General features: G+C 39.4%; 1 long non-coding RNA gene across 1 annotated transcript in view; it reads right to left on the bottom strand.

Moving 5' to 3' along the window:
- Positions 1–445: 445 nt before the first annotated feature.
- LOC121077461 overlaps positions 446–23,864 on the bottom strand; it is a 113,691-nt gene continuing 90,272 nt past the window's right edge. Inside the window, exons 3-5 of the long non-coding RNA XR_005824058.1 lie at positions 17,514–17,588; positions 2,295–2,363; positions 446–571 (exon numbers count right to left, since the gene is read on the bottom strand). This is a non-coding gene — a long non-coding RNA (uncharacterized LOC121077461). The remainder of the gene's footprint in view (positions 572–2,294; positions 2,364–17,513; positions 17,589–23,864) is intronic.

Below are 23,864 nucleotides of genomic sequence, written 5' to 3' on the forward strand. Positions count from 1 at the left end.
TGCTCCAGAACTTTATTAAGTCCTATATTATATATAATAACTTTATTAACTAGAATACCAGTTATAATAAAAAAGTCAACAAGGAACAACTGCTTTACAATAGGCATAAGATCAGGCACATTATGGTTTATGTAGTGTCCTCTGTCTTATTCCAGAATCTAGCTCATTAGATCCAGTCTAGGTTGCTTTCATCATCTTTTAAATTCCCATGCAGTTTTTAAGTTACAACCACAGCAAACACAGATTAAAGATTCGGACACTTTTAAACACACTCTTTAAGGGGCACAGCTATTCCAAACCACAACAAAATATTCTGTAGAAAGTCCTGAGCTGGTACTACCTCCTTAGGCATAACAATGAAACAGAACAAATCAGAGATTGTATGAGCACTCATCTTGGAAGTGCAGACTATCAGCTTTCTTCACAAGGTGCTACAAGCCTCCATTAACCATCCCAAGAGGAGCTAGGAATAAAAAAGACCTGGATCTGGGTTCACATTTTCACTGTCTCTAGGGCTCAGGACTCTAGGGATGCCCAGGATGGGTGCTAAAACAGCATTCCATGAGAAGCTCTAAAATGATGAAAAATCTGTATTATTTATTGAAACAATGAATTAGGTTTTGGCTACACACCTCCCAGTTCAGGCATATATACACTTATAACTTCCCAACATTGTTCTGAGGATTTCAGCTCTAGTGTACAACTATTCAATGGTAGGGAGGATTTTGGTGGGTGCTTAATTCCAGATTCTGTACTAATAAGATCTGGGTATGATGTTTTACTATTCTTGGGCATGGGAGGTGTGTCCTGGGAGTAGGGGCATCCAGGCTGCACTAATGCTCATGATATCTTGCTAATCTACCTCAAAGGATACATGTACATAATACCACTGACTTCACCACATTTAAATTAAAATAAAAAAGTTTAGTCACCTACTTATGGCCCCGACTCAAGAAAGCTCTCCCAATTAATCATTCATCATAAGCGCAGACTCAAGGCCTAGCTATGGTAATGCTTAAGTGATCTTAAGCATCTTTGAGCACTGCTGTCTTCCAGAGGAGTTGTTTTTCAGACCTTATGTGCATACTCAGGGGGATAGTGGCAGGTATAACAGAAATCAGCCAACCTTTCCACGTCGCCTGCCTTTTTCCATGTGCAAAAGCTGAAAAACACATCTGCCTCACTCTGAGTATAATTGCTACAAATTGAAAATAACAGTGTTTCCTTTCTACATTGTTTCAGCCTCAATAGCTGTACAGACACCGAAGATTGAAATCAAGAGTTGTAGATGAGAAATTTAGATACAATTGACTGTGAAGCATCTCATTTCAGACGAATTGTTTCACTTTAATACGTACAAGTGTATGGGTAAAGGATGTTTTGAATTGCAAAATCCAATCAATGAAAGTGTAAAAGAAATTAGTTACATTTTGCAAAACACAAGAAAAAATGTTTTCAATTGAAGTAAAAAGAATGGTTCCTTTCTCATGAAATAGGAGGTTTTTTAGTAACCATTCTATGGTACATAAATCACATTCAGCCTAAATGGACACGTATTAAGGAATTTCAGTAGCTGCTAGAGCTCAAGTTCTTACCTTTGCTGAATAGCTAATTACAGCAGCCATTTATCATTCAAAAAAGGCTTAGAAAAGATAAAAAGAGAAGAAAACAAAAGAGACAACAAATATATTTGGTGGCCAGACAACTGAATAAGCTATGTCCTCAGCTGAATTTAGTGGGTCTCAGATTTTCTGTTGACAGAAATAAAGTGAAAATACGATTGCTGGGAGATTCTGCAGTATGGCAAAGGTGGTTCAAGCAGCCTCTTGGGAGCTCATAAGCAGCCACTGTGCAAAGCCATAGTCATATCACTGATTTTTACATCTACCATATTAGGAATTTGTGGTAAGCTGATGAAATTAATGGTCTGTTTTACCTAGGGCTCATTTCTTCTTAGACAACTAACCATAAATGAAAATCTCTGTGACTCAGAGTTTGTAATGATGGGGTTTTACAGAGCTTCCTTATCTGGATGCTGTATTCCTTTCCAATATTTCACTCAAGACCTCTGGAGTTCCTAACCCTAAAGTACAATAACAAACACAATAGAAAGCATTTATTGGCTTGAACCACCAATTTCCTCACCTTGCTTTCTACTTTCTTTTATGTAAGAAACATTATCCAGTGCACCTTTTGGGACAGCTTGTGTATAAACTCCTTCAACTTAGATACACAGTCAGATCACAATCAGTTCATAAAAAGCTATCTTTGAGGTACTCAAAATCCTCATCTACCTGTAAAAGTCTCTGTGTAGAAGAACAACGTCAGAGAAGGCAGGAGGGAAGTGGTCAATATGTGAAGCACTGGAAAAAAATCAGAGTGCTAGAGCAAGTAAATGAAATGGAAATGAGCTGAAGAGCTGAAAAAGAAAGACAAAGTTCAGATAACTCAACAAGGACAGTGCCCTATTTTGTTTTTATTCAGCCTGCCCTTGTCCCCATTTCTAACAAACTGTTCTGGTGGTGACACCAGAGGAGAGCACTGATCAGGATTTGCATTGCATTGTGTTAAGTTGTTCTCCGTAATGGAATCCATTATAAAAATATGTGCAGCTCTGATGATAAAATTCTGACTATGTCCAACAGTCCGTTACAGGAAAAGGTAGCAATAAGGATTTTATTAACTAAAATCAGTCACGTACAGAACTGGAACTTGTTACAACTACAAAACGGATTGCATTGCAACTGGAGAAAAGACAAGAAGTTATATGTTCTCTGAAGCCACGCACCAAAAAAATGAAAAGCCAGACATTTGTATGGTATCATCATACTAAAATGAGGACTGACTGCTTTTTGAAATCCTTATTATATAGAAAAAGACATTTATCCGGTATGCAAGTAACGAATCAATGTAGCAGCAAGTATAAAACTAACAATGTGTTTTGCAAAATTTACTGCATGACAGTATAGTTTTTGAGACATGCTTAGCATACTTTGGTTCTGATGTGAAAATTAGACAATGATAAGATGATTTTGTGAATACAAAGTCTTATGAGGCCTACCAGGTTTTATGTATTTTTCCTTGAAACAGACCAGATGACTTGTTAGCCTCATCTCTAGAGGGAAAGCTCTTGCTTCATAAAACTTCTACTCATAACTTGACACCATTTAGCAATTTCTGCTTATCGAAGTTGAATTAATTCACAAAGTATGTGAATTACAACACTTGTTACTTGAACAGAAAATGTGCCTACATGATTGCTGTTGAGGTCAGTGAAGGGACACTAGAAGTGCCTATAATGTATTAGTTTGTACAGAAGAGTTTCCAGCTCCGTTTCTTTAACCCCTGGAGCATAAGTATCTGAAACACATGGAAATAAAAGCTGAAACCTGAAATAAAAACTAAAACCTGAAATAAAAGAATCAAGGTAAGGTGTTTTCAAAAAATGAGAAGACAGCTGTTTTTGATAGAGTATGGAATTATTTTAGGCTAGATAATATTATTCACTATGGATGTCATTAATTTTGGGATGCAAGAATACCCATGATTAACATGGACAGATCATTTGTTCAAGTGCATATTTCTAAACTATGAAGTTCTCATCACCTGCCAGTGTTTAATACTTATTTTTTTTTTTACTTCTCCATTTAGTATAAACTATGCAGCAGCACATGAGGCTGCTCTTTCCTCATACATAAAGTGGTGATCCACTAGGCATTTATTCCTTTTTTCCATTATGTTTCTGATGGTACTGGATGGACCCCACATGTCCATTTTCATTTCATAGCAGTTGAGCACAAACCTGAACCACAAGCCATTACTATACTACAGAATTATAAATTCCAGCTCTGCCTGAGCATGGGAAAATCCCTCTCTGTTGATACGTTTATTCCTATCTTCTTTAATAAAAGCCTGATTCTGAATCACAATATTCATGGAAAGATCATGTACTTGATGAAGGATGTTATCTTTGTATAACAATAGGATATGTCAGAGAACAATAGCATCCCCTTAGTGAATACCACTTAAGCACAGATTCCCCTTCCTTTCTACATGTTTTTAAATTATTTTTTTCCTGCTAAAATCTCAGTGGAAGAGATCCAATACTGCTTTTGGTTATTTTAAATGTTGTTTAAATGCAATACAAATTAAATTTCTGGGCCTAGCCTCCCCACTATTGAGAAGCTGTAGTTTCTCTGTAGTTGATTTTTTTTTTTTTTTTAGGATGAAGTAAACAGCTACATTACTGAAAAAAAAAAAACCTTTGTGAACTGAAGAGATTTTTGTTAGTATATACAGACAATTCTTCCATCTGTAATATATTGTCCCTACATGTATAGATTAGTACCCGCGCATGCTGACATGCCAGCCAGACTGAAAGAACAAGGAAAGGAGCACAATAGATGCAGGTATATTAACAGCTAAGAGACAATGCCACAAAAAGGGGCAACAGGATGCTCTCTTCCCAAGTGAGAGCTCAGGCAAGATCAATCTGCTTCTTGTACTGCTGAAGCCTTTTATACAAATGAAAAAATACTGTTAACACACATCCTAAGAAAAATCCAAATAAAACCTATCTACAGCACAGCATTAACTCATACTCAGTTGAAACAACTGCTGCATCATAGCCCTGAGGCAATAGGAAGTCAGTGAAGATAAAACAATTCTTCTGTACAGTGTATATTTTTGCCAGGGGCTTGAGGAACCTTCTGCCTACAAGGTGTTTGAGGAATTAAAGCTGTTATCTTGATTGTAATTGTTATGAATGCTTTTGATCAAACAACAACCCTTTAATCAACAAACATGGTTACTGCTCCACAGATACGGCCCACTAACTATTCTATGTTTTTGAAATGAATTTAAAATAAATATGAAAACCAAAGGAGATCCAAGTTTCTCTGGGTACTACAAAATCCCTGATTTCAGATTCAAATGTATCATTTTGGTGCAGCAGGTACAACCCGCCCTTTCTGTAACAACAGCATGAGCAGCAAAAGCATGAGCAACCTCTTTGAGCCTGGGGTGTTACAACTCAACAGCAAGCAATATCCTTGAGCTGGTACTATCACAAGAGGTCTTGGACAGGGAAGAATATTTAAAATAAAAGAAAAATTAAAAAAAAAAAAACCTCTAGGCAGTTCTGGGAAAGTATAAAGGAAGTAATATAAAACCTTTAAAGTCTTCTAGATCTGTAATATTTGTGCAGTGGACTGAAAGGACAGGAGGGTAGATTACTAGACAGAGAAGGGGAGTTTTAATTGGTTAAGTACCAAAATACTCAGTATGAAAAGGATTGTGATCCTTGACCAAGGAGAAAAAGCAAAGTAAGCATGATTTGATTTTAGGACTGAGATGCTCACACAGTGAAAGGCAAGCAAGCCACCACTGGACAATAAATGCAGTCATGAGAATGGATGTTTAAGTAATGCTAGCAATTTGATGGGAATTCAAAGATGCCACAACTGGGTTCCAACATTTTGCACCCTACTATTAGTAGGCACAGCAATACTGCAATTTCCATGTCTTTCAGAAACAGCTGTGCTATCAGACACTCAGGACAAATGAACTGGTACTTACACTTTCATTTCCCTTCCTTCAGTGTATTTAAATTATGCTACACCTGTTTGTTTTGTTGTCATTGTTTGCTTTTGTTTTTACTCTTTTCTGTCTAGTTTTTGTATGAATGAGGATCCCTGTATCTGGAAAGACTCCCAAATGTTTTAATCAGCATTAATTGAATCCTATCCTACATAGGAAGCACTCCCAGTCCTCGTGTTATTCATGTTATGCACCTCCACTTGGGTATCCTTCTCCCTCTACTCCAGATAGCTGCTGACAAATAGGACATCTTAGAGTTACTGCAATGGCCACAGATTAGTATGCTTATTATATAGCTCAGAACCTGTTACATAGCCTAAAACCTACCACATAGCCCAAAATCTTGTGTAAAATTTTTGAAGAGATTTTACAAGACAAAAGTACCTGGGGAATCTTCACTGGTCTTGATGCAATTCCTGCTACACTATTTTCTTTATTTAAGACAATACCTAGAGGGCAAAGGAAATTAAACTTCTTCCAGAATCAACTCTGACACTTGGGCCATCAGAAACAAGAGAGTCAATACTGAAAGGCTCCCCCTCCATCTTTGATGCATCCTTTTTCTTTGTATTGACTGTAGCTCCTGAATCAATGCACTATATCAGGTTGCCTGATGATCACAATCCCCTGCACCACACAGGTACCATGCGGTAAGTCAGGAATAAGAAAAATTCTTAAAACATTTCCCTATTATTTCCCAGAACTATTTTTTTCATTGGATTCATTCTTTTAACCCCAAACCAAGGTTTTCAATTTGCACGCCAAGTTCAGAAGCATGTGGCTCATCCCGACTGCTTAATAAACCCTAGTAAAGCCCAACTGCTTTAGTGCAAAAAGATCTATACAGGCTTCAAAGCATGTTTTTCTGAGCTTGTTTAATGACAATGAGCACAGAGTAGTGGGTTACATCTAATCTGCATTCCCTCTTTCTTTTGGTTGCATTTTACCCTTGGGTTTTGAATTTTGAAATCCTCACCACGCTGAAAGGAAAACACAAAAATATTAGAGGCAAATTGCCTTTAGTGCAGCTCATCATTCACACGTTTTTAAAGACCCAAACACAGCCTCATTTTGACAAGAATGAGGCCTCCAGTAAGAGCAGCATGAGGTTATGATGCTCTTCATCTATCTCCTGTGCCAGCCCTAAATGTTATGAAGTAAGGGTTGCTCTGAATATTCCACTCAGTTTTTACCATAAGCCATCTCTCCCCTTTCAGGAAAGGGTTTCAGCACGTTGATTATATTTCAGTGCTGAGTTTCTTGAAATCATTAATCTAAAGTGACAATTTGACTAAATACAGTAGCTGCCATTTTACATTGCCAGCAGGAGAGGTGAGGAAGTCAGCCTGCTACTTCACCATTCATGAAATGGATAATATAGCTCAAAGAATAGACGTATAATATTTTCTGTCCTTCACTCTACCGCTTTCATTTTACAGTTTTATCTGCTATCTAAAAGCTGCTTGCTTACCCAGTCACTCTTATCTTCCCTCTTTGTGAAACTTCTTTGCAATAAATAAAATGTCTTGTGTGTTTGCTGTGCCTTCAGATCATTTTGATTTCAAATACACTCAAGATTTCATTTCAATCACCCTTCTAAAAATGGTATTTCATATTATTCCATAGCATCAAAATGGACCAATGTAAGATACCATTTCTGACCTTTTCCCCCACATTTGTTTGCCATATAAAACTAAATACAGACTCTATACATATAGAGAATGATTCTTCATATTTATTTTATATATATATATATGTATATATATATATATAAAGAGATATATATATATATATATATATAAAGATGACCATAAGCTAAGTTGAATAGTAATAACTTCCTATAAGAAAGAGAAACTATAGTACTGATTAATCTACTAGTGAAACAGGTCTTAACAAGATTATTTTCACTGTTCATTGAACTTCATAAAATATTTAGATGATCTCAGAACTTCATCTGACAAACATACTGACGGCAATAAGAAGAGTTTTAGCCTGATACAATGATGCTAGAAATAAAAATGAAGTTCCCCTATTGATAGCATTAGAAATCAGCTTCTTTGCATGAACCTAGGAATATAATTTTGCTTTTTCCATTCAGATGCAAATGCACTATGCCAAGTGCACAAAAGATATTCCAAGGAAGAAATTAAAATATTATAGATTCTAATACTAGGGTTATTACATGCCAAACAAGTTTCGTGCTAGGCTTTGTTTCAGGTTATGTGTGATATGACAGCTGTTTCTATTCAGATGGTATTTTAAAGGAAACATTTTCTGTAATTTCAGCTGACTCATATTCAAACTAGCAATACTCCATTTTATAATACCATTGAGAACATGCAAAATGTTTCTTCACTGAAGACAGCATTTACCGTTGTAATCTAATGCAAATGTTAGTTAGAAACAACAAGCCTGCACAAATGTCAATACCACTTGTCCCCCTTAAGATGATTTCACACCTAGCACAGCAACAGATAATTTGCCAGAAAACATATTAAAAAGCAGTTTAAAATGTATCACTGTATTATCTCTATGGTAAACAACACAGTAGGTCCCAGATGGCTTCCAAGGACCTTACGTTCTAAATAAAGAAAAAAAAAAACATAAAAACAATCCCAAAACACATCAAAATCTGTGATATAAATTCAGGTTGGGGCTATTATTGCAATCCTTACATGGCCACTACCTGGACATTAACAAAAGCTTCTTTCTACTAAGAGACAGTCAACAGGTCGAGTTAACATATTATTTTATTTTGAAGGCAGAAATGTTAATTTAAAAAGTAAAACCAGCTTTTCCTCATTTGTCGGCAAGCCCCATCCCATTTCACTAAGAGGATAGATGTATGGACTAATAAAAGGCTTATTTATGTGAAGATGAAGCACGCAGAAGTCTCAGGGAAGGGCACAACACCAAGCTCACTTTGTCTTATAAGAAGTCACACAAACAACGACCACAAACAGCCCTGAATCTGTGAGGAACATTAGGCAGCAAAGCTTGTTGGCTAGGCGATATGAGAGCACTGTACGATCCACTGAGGGATGAGCCATATGGTAATAAGAAAATGGCAGCCATTTAGGTGGTCAGAGGAGGACCATGTGCTTTGTGGGCTGTGATCAAAACCAAAAGGGAAAAAAGCAGGAAGACTGGTGAAAGCACCTGGTGCTGCCAACTGGAACAGCTGATGAAATAAAGCAGGTTGGTGATTATGCAGATGTAATCCTTAATAAATCTGTGACAGCATATGGTGAACAGGGGAATGAAGGTGACCAAAACACCAAAGCACGCTTCCTACCAGGGGCTGCTGAAGGTATCTAGAGGGTATAAGAATATGGCCAGACATGACTCTAAGACTGGTGAACACATATGTGTGCTCAAGAGGACGATGATTAAGGCCAAAACTAAGGCTCTGAATCTGTTTTAAAATGTCAGTCTGAGCACCAACAGAATTGTTTCCAGCTCCTTTACATTCAGGATGACCACTCTTGAAGTGCTGTGTGTTTCTCACCATTTGGACATGGCTGAGAGCCACAAGCCAGGGTTGTGCAAAGCAGACCAATACTGACATATCCATCTTGTGATGGAGCGTGCATGAAGCCAAGCTTCAGTACACCTCTTGTCTCAGCACTCTCCAAACATTTTATTTTAACAAGACTATTTCTCCTTACTCTTTTCTCACTCCTGACTGTTTACAAGAGCATGGCCTCAGCTGACAACCCTCAGTCTTGCACTGTGCACTGCTACAATCTCTCCTTCGATGAATCGTATAATTTATTCATCCTGGGGCTCATGACAGGGTCTGCAGTGAGAAAGGCAAATGTGATGGGGTCAGTGGTGGGGAAGTGAGTCACTGACACACCTTGGAAGCCAAGTCCCGACCAACCCCAGTGTTGGCACTTGCTCCATTTAGCAGCGTGGGTGCTGTATCTTACACTGTGAAATACTGATCACATTAATTAAAGCAGCACTCCCCCAAACCATCATTTGGTTACCAACCAACACTTACACGGTACTGAACTGAAGACACTACTCGGTAAATGTTGCCTGAGTGAAGGTTTGAAAAGGTTTGCTTCTACTTGAGATGTTTACCTAATATACTATGCATAACTGTGCCTCCTGAAAGCATCAGGGTTTGCACTCCATCCTTTCCAGAATAAACGAAAAACTACCTACCCAATAGGAAAAAATTGTACCGTAAATTCAACTTCTATATCCCCCAATATCCTGTGGATCTGATCATCATCAGTATGCGCAGCAAATCGCACCCTGCGGGACACAGACACTCCCAAGGCTGTGTCAAATCCATCATCGGTTTTGCTAATTGATAAAAGAATGTCTGAGGACAGAAACCAGCTCAGGTTCGTGTCACGTTCCCCTCCCAGACAGTGCTGAAATTTCATGTTGATGCTGAAAGTAGCAACAACAGGGTTCTCCTCAAAGACCTATTGCCATCTGTTGGCAAACCACATCAGAAGGGGATGACAAGAGTCTTCAGCCCATCAAACTCTCATGTGCCAAGTGGAGAGACAGGAGGCAGCAGAGACATTTGCATGCTGTTAAGCATTTCAGCAATAGATTAATTGAAACTGGCAGATAGAAATGGGCTGATATGGCCTAACCAGAGTGAAATTACTAAATATTTGGCCAATTCGCGTATATGTAATTTTTATGGAATTTTTGTGAGAACGTTTCATTCTGCTTTAATTATCATCAAATAGGCGACGGGTGGGAAACAGGGGCCAAGTGGAAAAGGTGCATACACAGCATAGGCATCATGTTTTCATGGCAGATTCCAAAGCAGAAGCCAGGACCCTCAGGTCTGCATCTCTTGCTCTAGGTTGGGAACTTCAAAAGGAGCAGATCCTTTATAAAGTGAGCTCAGTGGCTCTAACACATTTCAAAGGGAAACACACAGCTACTATGGATTGCCCTGCATTGACAATGAAACTATTTCATTCCATATTCTCATTATATTTGCTTTCAGGTCAGTTGAATTTATTTTGTCATATTTTCAGCTCTTATTAGAGCATAGAAGATATAACTGGGTGCTAGTTCAAAATTATTTCTATTCTATTCTAAGTATTTATCAGCCAAAAGACACAAAATAGTAAGAATGAAAACAGGTACTATTAAAGCATAGGATAAATCATTATATTATAAAGCTTGCAAGAATAACCAGGTATTAAATTACTCTTGATCAACACGGTTCCTTGAAAGTCCTACATCTGTAACTGGCACAAATTAAAGTGAGAAGTACAAAGGCAATTTCTTGAATTGTATGGGAAGAAGTGTTTATAACTTCAGATTATGGCTGGACAAGAGCAGACACACTCATAGTACTCTCAGTCACGCGACACTGAAAACTGATTACTAGAGCCATTACTGCACTGCACAGTGCCTGTTAAATTGAAAGCAAAAGCCAAAATGTAAAATCTTTATCCGATCTTATTCAGTGGCTATTAAACAATAGAAATGCACCAGCAAGTATTTCAGAATGACATTTGCAAGCAATAAAGCACATAAGACAAGGCAGACAATTTTCACCCAAGTGTATTACTGTAACACAGACGCTTTTTAGACAGGTGCCAAGGGGCATCAGCAGGTCACTACAAGGATTCTGGTTTTGTGCCGTTTCTAACATCTCTATTTCATGCAGTTACTCTTCATGTGTGTTGCCACTGCAGACCTTGGCCATACTGCTGTGGCGTTCCCTGCTGCCATGGATGAGGCTGCAGCAAGAGATTTCTGTGCTCTGCTGAGTTCTGGCTGCTGAATGGCGTTGTAATCAAGCTTATCATGAATGACTCTTACTAAACAATGGGATACTTTCTTTTGTAATAGTGGCATAATTGCTATGGGGGAATACAAGAAACAATACAACAATACCAAAGTGACAGAGGAAGCAAGCAGATGTGCCTCAGCACCACTACACAGGCTTCCTGGCCATTTGCAAGTGTTTTTATTTACATTACGTTTACAGCTGCAGCTGACAGCAAGGAGAGCTCGAGGTGTTACTGTCTTGCAATGCAAACCAAGACCCTTCTTCTTTGCCTCAGGTAGAAAACCTCCTAGCTTGGTGATATTTCTCTGGAATTGCTCCCTCACTCAGCACCTCCAAAGACTGTATTTTCTAAGCCAACATTGCATTGTCTTCCTTGCCGATTTATCCAGTGGTAATAAACCTTAACAGAACAGTAGGCATATTGTCCCACAGACAAACCTGCTGCAATGACACAATCCACTACCCTATTTTCTACCTCATATTTGTAGGTCCAATTTCCTTCCCTATCCTCCAGGACAGCACCAGCAGTGTGGACATCCCATAGAGGCAAGGATCTGCACATCCCTACCAACTCTGCCCTCTTTGCTGAGAGCTGTTCGACAATCTGCATGCAATGGAGAGTGCTGCTGTTTAAACAATTTAGCAATTAACAAACCAAAAGACACTGTCAAATGTGCTGTGTATACAGATATTTTCCACAGATTATTGTTGCTGTCTTGTGTTGGAAGAAATGTGTCACAAGATGAGCATTGTTTCCTTTCTCACCGTGGTGTTGCCATGATTTTATATTTGTATGAACAAGCAATGCAAATACTTCATAAAAGCCTTTAATAGTGTTATTCAGCTAACAGTGGCAACAGTAATCAGCATCTTGCATTCAGACACAGAACAATCTGACAGTTTTGCCTGATTGCATCTCAATATTTTGCTAAAAGCAAAGATTGCTGTAAATGGGTGGATTAAAGAAGAAAAAGTATGATTAAACAGGTGTGTATGGGGGACAATCACGGTCACTACGAACTATTCATGCTGTGCAAGGGAAAACAAACTGGAAAGGTGAAGAAAAATAGGCATCTTCAAATTTTGTCCATATTAAATGAATATCAATTGTATCCACTTCAAATGAATTATAAGTACTGCCACTGAGCAGATTTATGTATGCTTTGACAAGGTACTGAATAACCTTCTCATTAACAAAAATAGCTCAAACGTGACAGATGTAAAAGAAATTCTGATATAGGTGCAACTAATTATGTATATTTTGGGGAGATTGGATAGTCTCATATGTGCTGGCTCTAGCAGAAGTGGATATTTCAAAAATCAAGTGAACAAAGTCAAGAGCAGCATTATTTATTCATTCATTTTTTAAGAGGTGAAATGCCCAAACCAACTGGTAAGTTGTTTCTTATTTAGTTATGCCTCTTCTATATTTAGGAAGGCATAACCCTAAAATGTGTTCACAAAATATCTCCTGTGTTTTCTTAACCTCATGCTTCACCAGTTCTGCGACACCCCTTAACTGTAATTATACTTCCTTTGGAGTTGTAACCTAAATAGAAATTGAACTATTCATGCTGCAAATTGAAGTTCTTCAATGCGAAGCCATATAAATATCATGCATTAGCATTAACCTACTCCCAAAATTTGATAAGATCGCTCCTGTTTCTCAGAAAGATGATACTAATTGCTGTTATTTTATCAAGTCCAGGCAGAAACATTCAAACAAGCAAAGGCTTGAATGACCCAGAAAATTTTCCCTTTAACCTCTGGAGTATGTGAATGACCTCATGCAAAGACCCACTAACCAGCCAGCCACATTCAGAGCCACTGTCAGCACATGGGAGGTAACAGAGTGACAGCTGGTAGCACTTCACCCGTTAAAATCAGGTTTTGTGGCACTGTGCACTCAAAATAAAAACACTTCAGGGATTATGTAGCAACTGAGGGAGAGGTGACACAAGAAAATCCTTGCAAGGATTGTTAGACTGAGGTCCAAGCAACCCATGAACTTTGGTGGTACTCATTTGTGTTCCTGCTACCCTACTCCAGCCCTTCCTGAGCACCCCACACAAGCTCCCAAGCCACAGCTCTCCAGAAAGCACCCAACAAGCACTTGCCCCAGCCTCCACAGTACCTTGGCACTTGTTAAATGAAAGGACACTTACTGTTTTATCGCCACCATTCATTTCTTCCCTTCTACCGTCACCTTTACCCTCCCTCCTGCTTCCCTGTGAGCTTGGGTCACTGTAACTCACGAAGCCTCATGCTTCAGTTAAGGCACAGACCTTCATCATCCCAGCCTTTGGGAGAGCCAAACCAACAGAAATCAGTAATAATATTTTTGAGCAATCCTCTATTCCATTGTTCATCTAGGAAATATGACTAGTAAATGTTACTTTTTTTTTTTTTCTAAGCACTGATATTGAGAGCAGATTCTATGGCTCAGAGGATCGACTTATTGCCATGGATGTTACAACAGCAGGACACACAGACATAAAATTGTACTGCTTTTCCACACCTAGAGGAATTTCCACTGGGAAGATCTGATCATCCACCCCACTGCATCACTAAGTCAAAGTAAGGAGAATTTCCAGTTCTTCTGCTTGCCATACTTAACAGCAGAGTTGATATCTGTTATATGAAATCATCACTCAATAAAAACAGAAGTTCTGATTTCAGTAATGTCGGAATTTAACACAATTTGTCTAACTCCCAGGGGGAGGCTATTCTGTGGTATCAAAAATCAGCATGTATTCTAGGGGAACCAACTCTGTGAGGGAAAAGGACTGGGCTGTAGGAATAAACACATCATTTTCACCTCTAATTTCTACAATTTCATAATGGAAGACTTTGGAATATTTACTTGGAGTAAATGAATGACTTGTCTATGAACCAGAGGGGCTGGAATTAAGTTATTTCAACAGAAAAAAAAATGTATTAACATTTGTTCTTGAAATGAAGCATTAAGATAACACACTTTACACTGGGAACGTTTCTGCAAATGCTCTTTTTTTTTTTAATGGATAATGCCAGTTGTTCTTGTGCTGAACAGACCATAAACATCCTCAGGTAATTAATTAGTAAGAGAGTCCAAGTAATTACTTACTGTGGGCCTAGTTATATATCATTACATTTGTTAAAGGGACACAGTCATGATTAACGTTCACTGACAAAATTCGTGATATTCATCTACAGAATGCGGAAGATTTGATACAGAAACAACTCCACCATGTAAAAGGAAATTCAAGGAGTCACCCACATGGCCTTGCCTCTAGGATATAGATTACTGCCTAAGCTCAGAGAGGAGCTGTCCTACATTGCTTCAAGGGTCAACGGTAAGACACCTGCCCCTGAGAGCAATGCAGGGTGTGTTCCTGAGCACCCAACCCTGAATCCCCACTTTCCACAAACCCTCGTATTAACTGTATATGTAACATGGCCTGACTTTTAAAAAACCCAGTGACCCTTCTTTCAGCCCATCTTGTGCAGGGAGCCAGGTCTTTCCTACTTTGCCAGGGTTAGCAGGGGAAGGTGACTCCCGGAACCAGCCCCAGGCAAGCGAGGGAGGCAGCCAGCAGCTGTGTTGGTTGAGGAATGATGCTTCATTTTGTGTTGCCTTGTGAGTTTCTGTTTTGTTGTTGTTGTTTGAATTAATAAACAGTGCCCTGAGGAAGAGCCTGAAAGTGATTTGAGTTTGTCGTTTAATCCTTACTGCCTGCTTCTATGTTAATCATGGCCGGCACCATCTGAAAACTGAAACACACAGCTGCCTCGCTGCCTTCATTATATTTATTAGATAAAAGTCGCCTGCAAAAAGATGATAATAAAGAAAAAATCTTCTATCTTAACATTACTGCAGACAAACCCTGGAAATAGAGGTATGCTGTACTTGTACAGACATTTTCAGGTTAGATTTGTGCTCTTTAATTAAGCAAAACAAGAACAAAAGAGAGCAGAAGCAAATGCCAGTGAAAGTCAGCTCACGCTACCTTTCCTGCCGGTTGTAAAACTGAATTTTAATAGCTCGCTCTGCTATTCTCTTTGCTCCAGTTTCAAAATCACGTTATAGGCAACTACAGCGCAAGTTTAGCATCTTCAAGAGTCCTTTGCAATTTGTCTCTCTAGAAACAGCATCTGTGAATCTGATTGTCATCTGAACCCTTGTGTTACTTTATATCAGCCATGAAACTTCTTATGTTAACAGGGGATAACAGAACATTTCCCTGCGGATTTGAGAGCCCAAACTCCACCTGCTGTCTATGGACACTTTGCACCTGGTCTCCTTTGTGAGCCATTATATATCAAGCCATGAGAGGAACAAGAGGATGCTAAAAAAAATAAATACATTTAAATCTTAAATTCTGCATAAATCCCTATGCAGCTAACACTGGGAAACCTTGCTCATTGAAGTGCATTACAAACATGCTTCAGAAAGAGAAAAATATGTAAAATATTCCTAAAGGGGCTAATATATTCACCTGCTCAGAGACAGAAGGTATGAAAATAATCATTTTCACCTATAAGTATGTTGCAAGACTTAAAATTTGAATGCAAGCCCTGGGAAGAGTACATGTCCAATAGAGAAAGAACATAAAAAAGTGATCATTTTCAGACCTTCAGGAAGTCCACTTGAGAAAAGAAGAACGTTTTTGTTACCTTTTGGACACTCTTTTTCCTGGCTGTGGGCAGCAACACTACATATCAGCCAGCATCCACCACTGCACTGCTACCATTCCACAGCAGCAGGAAGATTTGCCATCATGTACGTCTGGCATCCTAAACCTCTTAAGGGATGTTCCCTGTCTCAGCAAGACAATAAATACTATGAAGAAAAGATGCTTCAATTCAAAAAGGCTGAAAACAGAGAATGGTGGAACAACTCAGAGACCGGGCACACACAACAAAACACCAGAGACAGCTGCTAAAAAATGGGAAAAGACGAGCATCTCTACAGAAGCTGCCTGGCTTCAGTCACCCCAAGATAATAGCAACCAAGACTGAACTTTAATGGTGGACAGATTGTTCTCACCTTCTTACAAAAGGGCAGCTCCTGGCCCAAACGAAGTGGACAAACACAGGTTTCTCCAAGGCTGGAGAGCAGTCACAGCCTCCCGGCTCCCTCCAGCTTCCCCAGGGAGCATGAGTCAGTGACCCAGTTTTTCAGACCTCCCCCCTGCACCATTCTCTGTCCCACTTGTGCTTCCAGTCCTCAGGCTTGGATCAGAAAATAGAATTTTGTCTGCTCTGCTGAGAAGCCTTGAATCGGTCTAAGAAGCACTACAGGGTTGTTACAGCTTCCACTGAAATTTCTGGGCTATTTGCTAAGTTTGCAGATGTATGAGCAAAAGACAGGAGCAACATATGCAGATACCTAAGGACAGTGTAACTCCATTGTTAGCTGGGTTAGGAATGGCATCACCAGCTAAGAATATTGCCTCTAAATAATATTTTCTGTTTCTTCTTTCCTTGCTTTTCAATCCATCTTAAATAAATTTATAAGGATCCCAGGTTTCCAAAACACATCTAGAAAAACCAAGACCTCAGCAACAAAGAGTCCAATGACTACCACAGCACGAACAAGTAACCAAAAAGGTAACACATAAGCAGGTGATCGTAAAACCCAGAATGTCCCTGAGGAGAGCCCAGGGCGTCACCAGACTCCCATTCCTGACCCGCATCTGGTCCCTACCTGTTCCCTGAGTGCATGGGACAGAAACCCACTGGAAAACCCAAAAAGCAGAAGTCGCCAAGGACAAAATTTGCCATCCAAATTCACCAATGAATGGTTCTCGTGCCTAATCAAGTTTTAATAATAAAACAACTTTCTACCATATAATCCTAACACACATTTCAGCCAAGGTAATATTAGCCTTGTCTTAAGAATAAAAGCCATTATTGTCAATCATAACAAGTAGTTTAACTCAGCTACAGTATTTCCTAGCCTCTTTGAATGGTGTATTATACCATCTCATTTTTTCTTTTTGATTAAAAGAAATAATTTTCTTTCCTTGTGGGTTTATAACAAATAGAAATTGATTATTCAACATTATCAGAGAATCCATTCATCAGTAATGATATGGTCTTCCAAAGAAACAACCAAAAAGTTGCAACTAGTGAATTCAAGGTCTTTTACCTTTTCTCTTTCCCCAGGTTTCAAGTGGACAATATTATGGTTTTCTTCTCTTGATTACCACTGCAGCCAGTCCATCTGAAAATAGAATAATATAGATTTTCTGAAAAGTCTGATTAGACTTTTTAACAGACATAATTCATGATTTAAGTAATAATTTAAACCTACTAGCAAGCTTGTTTTTTTTTTATATAATTTAATTCAGTTGTGACAATAACATACGTAGAAATATGTTGCCAATGAACATTAGCTACATTTTGTGTCTCTTTATTATCTTGTATTTTACCAGGTTGTCAAGAAACATATTCACAATAGAAAGCTAAATATGAATATCTCTAGAGTCCAAACATAGCTGGATGGTACATTCTCTAGCATTTGTATGAAATTTTTAGTAGTTTGCATATACAAGGCTCAGTTTATAGCAACCAAGCCTATATATGAATTCACTTGCATCAAAAGCCCATTTTACTATTTTGTGCAAGGAGAACAGTTTCTTAACTGACAATGCTTGGCTTTAATGAGTCCTATATCACACAAAACACACGGTCTGAGTTTCATGGAAAGAAGACACTACAGGATATAAATGCATCAACCAGAATACATTGTTGTAAATTATTCTTAAAACAATGTTTTGGCTTCAGTCAGGAACAGCAAAAAGGATCTCTAGCAGCACACTTGCAAGTCAAACACTCAGCATCATGCATCATGCCTGCAGGCTGATGGTCACCACGGGTCCCCAGGCAAGTGAGTTCATTGCTGCATGTACCACATTTCTCTGTCACTAGGAAAATGTCACTGTTGGTTTGATTTTACTTTTATTGGATTTGTGCTGATATACAGTGTTTCCTATGTCTGAACTCTTTGTCTTGTGCTTGGTTTCTTTTCCATGAACGGTTTCTGATTCGATTACAGATACCACTCTCTGAAATAATTTATTTTAGTTAGGACATTAACCCACTGCCAGTCCTCAAGCTAACACGATGACACATGATAACGTAGAGAAAGGGACCAGACAACTTGTTGACTTCATTCACTGTTTTTCTTTTTCTAGAAACTCAAGTAAAATTTTGACAAAATCATAAGTAACAATGTATTTTTAACAAAGATTCTACTTCTTTTGTCTCTATTACAAAATGAAAATGACAAGGATGTATGTGCTAAAGGGGGGAAAAATGTGATCAGAAAGGCAGATACCTCTTAGATCAGGACCGAGTCTCTGGTCTAATTAATACTATTCAATTATAAATTATTGCCACATAGAACAAAGTGTTTGTAAGGCAGTAATTAGGTATTAGTATTTGTTTTCATGAAGCATCTGGGAACACTACAAATATTACATCCTCTTCGAAATATCTAATGAAAGCAAATACAACACAGCAGAAAGTCACTTTTTCTTTGCATTATTACGTGCACATCAAACATTTATTGGCTATTGAGGCAAAATTAATGCATACAGGAAAAGACCAGACGTCTGTTATTAGGGGGTTCTTCTGAAAGGAACAGAGCTACATATGGGATTTGTTCTGGAAATCTGAGAGATACACTGTGTTAAAATAAAATTCTTACCTGTAGTAACACTGGACATTACAATACAGAGCAGAAACATGATCTAAAAGTTCTCTTCTGTGCCTGCATAAGCAGATGATCAGGTAGAAAAGTAATTCACTCTTCTGGCAGGCCATGAACTGACAATGAAAAACTGAAAAGTGATCTTGAGTATAGATTGCTAAATGTGCAGATGAAATGCTAGGAAATACACAGCACAAATTCTAGAACAGCCCAACAGTGCTTAGAAAACCAATTTATATACAGCCTTTGCTGGCTCTCCATTACTTCACTCCACACAATAAATGTGGAGTGACCTTGCATCCTAGCATAACATATATGTTATATGTTACTAGCATAACATGTATGTTATATATAACATATACGATATTATTTCTACATCAGTGTAACTGATGTAGAAATGTGACCTCACATCCTAGCATCTATGTCCAAGATTCCTCAAAGAACTCAGAAAAACTTACGGTATAAGCATAGCAAAAGGCAGATCTCCCCTACCGGTGAAAAAACATCTACAAGTGCAGGTTCCAGTGCCCAAAATGACAAACTATTTCATTTAAAACATCTCTTTTGCCTACTTTTCTAAACTCTTATAGGATTACATCACCATGAACTGTTTTCTGAGTCAATTCTTTCCCAGGTACTTTCTCAATGTAAGGAAAAGAGCTCAAGACAGCAGGTGGGTGTAAGAACAGTTCAGGGCAACATGACCCATAATGTGCTCTGCAAGAAAAGAAATCAAAGTGTTTCACATAACACTTCACAGCAGTCTCTCTAAAAGTCTGATCTTCCCATATGCTAAAAAAATCTTACCTCCTGAAGCCTACAGGGCAGGAAAACACTAATAACTGTGTAGAGCCCCTTATTTACAGCTCTGCAGAACCGCAAAAATAAATCCAGGTCTCCTAAACATGGTTTCAAAGAGAAAAAGAGGGAAGAAGAGGGCCATGCCTCACATCAGACCTCAACACAGCAAAGCTATTAATTCAGGAGCCTGGTGTCAGGTGTGCTGAGTAAACAGACCAAAGATCTGGCACGGTGAATTCTGGCTGGGGTCGGATGGTTCAGAGCAGAGCACGCAGGAGCTGGTCTGCAGGGCCTCAGCTTCAGTGCTATTTCCAGGGAAACAGGCATGGCCATCCCAGTGACTGAGAAAGAAGGAAGCATGCTGCTGCTGCTGGAAAAAAAATGGCAAGGAGAAAGATCAGAGGATGAGCAAAGCATCCCATGCGCAGCTTCAGTCAGAGGTTCCTGTTAATGGAAGGTTCTGTGAGGTCATCCTTTACACCCACAGCTGGGTCTCCTGAAGAATGCTGCTCTTTAGTTCTCTGCCCATCAGAAAATAACTGCATTTAACACAGCACAACAAAAGATTAACAAAACCGTACTAACCACCAGAGAAATGTGTCCTACAAAAGTAGCTCAGTGTAAATCAAAGGAAATTCTTTCTATGCATGAATAAGGCTCAGCTCTGAAAAATCTCTGAAAAAAACAGTTCTTGCCATTAAGACATTTGACTAACAACTAAACATTCCCTTTACACTATCATATTTTTAGCAACCAAGAGGACACATTACATGCATAAACAGTAACACACTTAAACAGCTTGGCACATGGACAGCAGAGCCCTTGGGACCATATCGGGGATCTCTGAATGGAAATTGGAACCTGGTTCTTTTTCTAATCTCTTCTCCAGCCTCTCCTGCTGGAAGACGGACCGTGTGCAGTCAGGCTGAAGCATGCTTTTCGATGGAAACCACAGAAACAGGAATGGGAAGGGAGACAAAAAGAGACCTGGCCCACTTTGGTGGGACAGAGAGCTGGAGCCAGAGGGTTTTCTGCATCCCCCAGCCCTCGCTCCAAGCCAGAGCTGGCAGTCACACACTTTCCAGGTTTGCCGGATACAGAGCACCCCTCAGCGTCAGCTGTCTCCAGGAACCCATGGATGAAGTGTTTAAACTCCACCTGGATATCCTAAGCTAAATCACATGCAGAAACCACAAACTCTTCAGCATCTTCTTGCTGACAAAACAGCACTCAGAAGAACCATATACAAAAGCATTATATTCAGCTTACTGTATAGAGATTTCACACACAGGTTTTGTACAGACTCCCATAAACGTTGTGCAAGCATCTAATGTTTCTCATAGCTGGTTCACATCTGAAGATTGGTGTTTCACTTTCATTTATTTAGTGCACAAAATCCCCTCCTTTTGGGCTTGCATCTGCTCCACAGCTTTCCCTGGCTGTAGGCTCGGGGAGAAATGAGACACGAACTGCTCACAGCATTTTTCCCAGCGTGTTCTGTGTTTTCTTGCAACATCTCATCAACTGCTGCACACATTTTATTGTCAAAGGCAGATGGTCAAATTGGTGACATGAAAAATCTCCCAACTGCCATTGCCTGAGTGTGTCCCTGACACACTGGGGACAATTTAAGTGAAATTTCAAATCAAACCAGGGAAGCCTCTAAATTCACCCAACTGGAAACTGTTTACACAGACCTCTGCAAACAGAGGCCAGTAATGCTTCCAGCTTTGTTCAAAGTCACTGTGATGCCTCCAGGCCTGTTTTATCCTCCAAATATTCTTTAAAATGCTGAGAAGTTTTTCAGCTGTTCCACTTTCTTCTTGCCCTCGTTGGGCTTCGGGGGAAAACCAAATTTGTTTCTCCTCAGGGAGAGCAGAACTTAGGTGGGGGGAATCAGAGTACCAAATGTATTTCTCTTCTTCTGCATCCCTAACAGATGGGAAGCTACTCTTCTACTGATGAATCTCCTGTCTCAACAAAGAAATACGAGCCAAAACCCCGAGGGAAATGGGCTTGAGGTTTTTTTTTTTTTTTCCTAATTTTGGGCAAGCTCAGGTAGATGGAAAATAAACTTCTCTCCCTGTGCATTCAACCTGATTGCATTCAGCCACAGCATTTGATGCAAACACCCTGAAATAATTTCAGAAGTAGGTGCTGAAATTAATCTCCTCCCAGTGCAGCAGCACAGGATCACCCGGCACAGAGACATGAATCTCTCTGGGCTCGATGCCCTTCTCGCACAAAGGCCACCGCAGCCTGTGCTGGCACCTCCGGCCTGCCAGTTGTTTATAAGTTAAAACTTTGACCTGTATTTCCTCCCATTTCTCAGATCTGCATTGTGGGACACCGTGGAGGCTGAGTTGAATGCTCGGGGGAAATAAACAGGACTCCTTGCCCCACAGCATCCATTTCCACCCACGCACCACACTGCTGCTCTTTGGGACCAAAGGCTGAGATATTGCAGAGGACTCCTGTTTCCTGCCTGCCATAGCTGGAAAAAAAGATACGGGATGAGCTCAGAAATTCCCTCTGGCTGTAGGAACAGTCCAGTCCACAAGTTTAGCTCTCTACATCTACCAGACTCCAGGCTCAGCCAAATGGGCAAAGAAATTAATTTACCAGATCAAGCCCTAACCATCCATGTCTCTTACCACTTCCATTTTGACTGCAGAAAGACAGAAGCTGGGAACCTTACGCTGAGATATTACAAGAGAACAGCACTTCAATATTAAAGCATTTCTCCAACTAGGGCTACAAATTGCAGTAGGTCAGGAGCTGCTGTTCATGCAAGTGCATAGTTTCTGCCATCAGCACTGCTATTAGGCTGAAGGCAACAAATGTGACTCTTCTTTCAAAAAGATACATGCCAAGGTCAAAGCTTGTGTCATCACAAACGCAAAACATGAGAAGCCTACACATTGCTTTCAGCAAGAGTTCATTTCGCTGACGTGCAGTTTTCTATTCATTTAGGACATTTCTGTCTAAGATTAAAAGCCAGAGGGTACACTCTGTGCTGACCTTCCTCCAACAATTAAAAAGAACACAAAATCTTCAGGATTCAGAGGGAAAAAAAGTTGATGCCAATTTAGTCTTAGATAATGCAGCATCAATGAGCCCAATCGATATCACACACAACACTCAGCAATTTAAGCATCTTGTTACATTTCTTTTTTGGGGGTATGCATACTAGCAAAAGAAAAAAAATTTGCTCTAAGGATCAAAGCATTGTAGAGAAAAGCTGATAATTTACTACAATTGCAGCTCAGTATTATATTTCTGAAAAGATGCTACTGGAGTAATTTGCAGCATTTGCTGAGACTCATTTCATCCACCAAGATCTCAAACAAATATTCTTCATTTTTGGTTAGCTATTAATTGGACTGGAAACTTTTATTTATCCTGAAGGATAGCAAAGCCAGCACAAGAAGAGTTTAATAAATATTTTCATCTGAATAAAAAGCATGGTTCTGTCTGGGAGCAGAGCTAGGCTGGCTGCATTGTGTTATTCTCAAAGCCAAGTTCAACCGATCAGTTTTCCAAGACTGCACAGAATAAAAGGGACAGAAATTGGAAGTACATTTAAGGCCCTATAAATCATGATGTGTAAGGCAAATTCACATGATTACCCTGCATTAGAGGCATTTTATTTTATTATGTTTCAATTTCAGTAGATTTGGATTTTTTTCCCTCTTCAGAAAGAGAAGCTATAATTCATCACGTTTAACGGGACTGTATTCTGACCGCTGCTTTGCAGCTGCCTGACCGATCTGCATTGGCCAGAGGGTCACCCCGTTCCTAGAACGTGGCTCTTTTCATTCTTTTATGCAGAGGGTCCCCAGAGTCAAGAAAAATCAGACAGAGCACAGAGGGAGCATCTGGAACAACTCTCTCCTTGCATCTCTGAGCGACCTTTTGTAGACCTCTGTCTGGCCGAATTTCCAAATGCTGGTTTGTCTGTTCTCAAAACGCTGCCCTCCAGCA

Source organism: Cygnus olor, chromosome 13, assembly GCF_009769625.2.
Source record: "Cygnus olor isolate bCygOlo1 chromosome 13, bCygOlo1.pri.v2, whole genome shotgun sequence".
NCBI classification, from domain to species: Eukaryota; Metazoa; Chordata; class Aves; order Anseriformes; family Anatidae; genus Cygnus; species Cygnus olor.